Genomic DNA, 3,631 nt, shown 5'->3' on the forward strand with positions numbered 1-3,631 from the left:
GGCTGGACTCGATGATCTCCCGAGGTCCCTTCCAGCCCTAATGTCTATGAAATCTATGAAATCTATGAAATTACAAAGTATCAAGTGAGCGGGGTTACTCCCAGAACTGGCATAAGGCTATCAAAATCTTCCAGATTTTTAAGTTAAATTCATGCCTCACAGGCTCCTGGAATTCGACTAATGAATTTATAGTTTTGCTCAATTCCAATTCTGACTTTGTAATTGTTAGTACAGTATATCTATGTTATGAAAATGTGCTCTATTCAGAATAATTCTTACCAGTGGAATCATGGATAGTTTGATAACTGAATGAAATATGCTAGAACATTATAAAAGTTAAGTGTTAGTAATTTCTTATTAATCAAAAAAAATGGAATGATCTCCATTAGCAATTCTAGAAACTAATGTTATGTTTAGGGAAAATGCATTGTTACCTCCCCCCACCTTTGTTATCTGCCGCTTGAGTTATTATTGCTGCCTAAGGGATAAAAAACAACATTTCCACACTGGACAGATGGCTTCCTATTGAGATGTTTTAGCCAAGCAAAAAAAATGCTAATCAATAAACAATTACTAACCAATGACAACTATTTTAATACTTGCAGCACTGAGTCACTTATACTGAAAAAGAAGCTCTATCAACTTTTTTTTTACTAAAGCTTATTGTCAGTTTGCCCTATTCATTTTGGATTATATAAACTTTTAAAATATTCCATTTATATGCATGCCATCTAATGCTTTGGCTTATAATGTTCTGTAGTAGACGTGGCCAGAAACTAGTTGTATTTCTATATGCAAAAAAAGGCAAAACATTTTTTTTTTGGCCTGTAAATTCTGTACAAGAAAAGGTTGGGGAATTCTGAATCATTCATTCAATAATGCTGATTCATTTCATTTTGATCACATCAAAATAGTACTATAGAATATAAGTGTTATAAATATTGTTAATGTAATATTACAGTGAATGTCAAAAGTATTCAAAATGTAACATTTTTTCCTTATTCAAATATGTTGATTTCATCAGATTCAAGCAGGAAAGACAAAATGTTTTACTTCAATACTTTTCCATTAAAATACTTAAAATTTGACCATAAATCTTTTCTAGAGACATGTGCATCTTTAAAACAAATTTTTTTTTAGAAAAAAATTCAACACAATATCCAGTAGGTGGCGCAGAAGACATGCAAAAGCAAAAGACTGGAATTCACAACAAAACCATTCATAGCCTCTAATAAAGCTAATTCATATAAATAGAAATTCTAACCAATTAAGTGATACCTATTTCCTGAGATGCACCCTCTAGGAAAAATACATCTATATTAATAAAAAAATATGTTAAATATAAAAACAATAAAACAAACCCATCAAATGAAAGGCAAAAGCATAGATAACATGGTTGGGTGTTGAACACTAGGACTTCCCCAACGTGCTTCCGCCTGAGAAAACAGTAGGGATCTGGTAAATTACTGGAACTTATGATGGAATTTTGGAACTTAGTCAAGCCACTCAATTCCAGAACTGTAGTCCTTGTTAACAGACCATGAAGAGCTCCTGAACCACCTTGCAAATCAATTTGGCCAGCTTTGTAAATTGTATTAAATAGTAGCAAATGTGCTTTAAAAATTCCAAATAATCCTATCTATATTGCATATTTTAAAGATTTTTTTCAACTGCAAGGCAGGATAAACGGAGACATCTCCTGTGAAAATGCTTCTAAAACAATTCTGTCAGTGAAACCCTGTTGGGGAAAGCTAGTGACTATGAGTCCACAATGTATTTCAAATCATTTAACATAATGTCTGTGAGAGGGTGTCTTTGCCTGCATTCATACAATATAGTCCAGGAAGCAAAAGTTTTTTAATATAATATAATATAATATAATATAATATAATATAATATAATATGTGTGTACATGCATGTACATATACATCCACATAGCATATACATATATATGCATACATATAAATGTATGTACGTATACACACATTATATTATAATTTTTTATAATATAATAAAATAACATGATATATTGTATTATATAATAATATTTTATGATATCATCGTATACATGACAAAACATGTATAATGTCTCAGGGCTAAAGCAATAAATGCCATTCTGGAGATCTAGACTTTATTCTTATCATTCTTTTGGAGTTGCTATGTAAGTCACCTAAACTTTGCAAAGCAATATCAATTCTCTCTACAGAAGTATTGTAAAAATGAATTCATTGTTATGGCATCAACAATCTTGATTCTTGCACTTCAAATTCTGTTTTCAACTTTGCACACTTAAACATTCTTTTCATTTATATTTTGGAGCTAAAACAGGCACACAGTTGTGCATCTATACAACATGTATTTTTAGAAACTATTTGATAAAAAGACTTTTTTTCTTTCAGCACTCATTCATCTATCTAGGTATATATACTGTATTCATCACTATGTATCTAATATGTTTATGGTATTCTGCAGTTTCTTCTTCTTGTTAAGTCTTTCACAGGATTGGCTTTATTTGACACAAAAAATAAAAAGATGTATTGAAATGTAATGACATGAGCAGTATTTAAGCAGAAAATGTGTAATCTAAATAGCACAGTTTTGGTTCTAAAACAAGAAAGCAAATTGCACAATTTTTTTCCTCTGTTAAACTAGTGCATGCCTGAACCCCATATTTATTAAATTCATTAACATGGGAAGTAACAACTAAATAATTTAAAACTATTGGAAGCATTTTAAAAACTGTGCTAGGAAGAAACTACCACTCCTGATATTGGGAAAGGGAAATTTAATTCAGCTTCAGGGAAAAAGTATCATCCCTAGAAGGGAAGTAGGTAAGAAAAAGAAGTGTCTGTGCCTGAAAAATCATTTCTCTCTAGTGTCAGGTCAGGGGAAGGTTGCCTATCAAAAAAAGGATGGGGATGCAAAGTACATGCCACAAATGCAAAGTACATGACACTAGCCCTTTCTTTAGTTTTTTGGGCCCACCTGGGGACTGTGGTGGCAGCAGGTGGCTGCCCTGTGCCTGCTTCTAGGATAGCAGGGAACAACCAGGGAGACAGAGGAGAGATAGTGGACCCATCTCCTGCTGTCACCTCTGCAGCTGTTCACAGCTGATCCCAGCTTCCCATGCAACCCATCTGGACTGGGGCAGGAGCAGTTCTAGAGTTCCTCCTACCCCTAAGTTGTCCAGGGGCAGTGGCAGCTTTGGGCGGTGGAGATGGGGAATGGGATGGAAGACAAGGTGCTGCTGAGCATGGAGGAGAAGGAAGGGGGTGTCAAGATCCCAGGTGGATTCTTACTTCATTCAGAACATTTTATAAAGTCCCTGGCTGCTGCTGTCACAGCACAGTCCAAAATAGGGTACAACTGTACCACTGCACCCCATCTGGATTCATTCCAGGCCAGAGAAAGGAGAGGGATATTAACTAACTGTGTCACACATTCCTCCATCCTGGCATAGCTCAAGCCTCCTTGTCTTTCAGCTGATCCACCCTTTTTCCCTGTAGTACCAAGCTGTTGTTTCCAGGATCCTGAAGGTTTTTTCTATGGCCTTCATTCAGAATCAAGAAAGAAATATTCTCATTGGGCCAAACTGAATTTGCAGCACTACAAGACTAGGAAGACTAGGATT

Source organism: Crocodylus porosus, unplaced genomic scaffold, assembly GCF_001723895.1.
Source record: "Crocodylus porosus isolate Cpor-Errol unplaced genomic scaffold, CroPor_comp1, whole genome shotgun sequence".
NCBI lineage: Eukaryota > Metazoa > Chordata > Crocodylia > Crocodylidae > Crocodylus > Crocodylus porosus.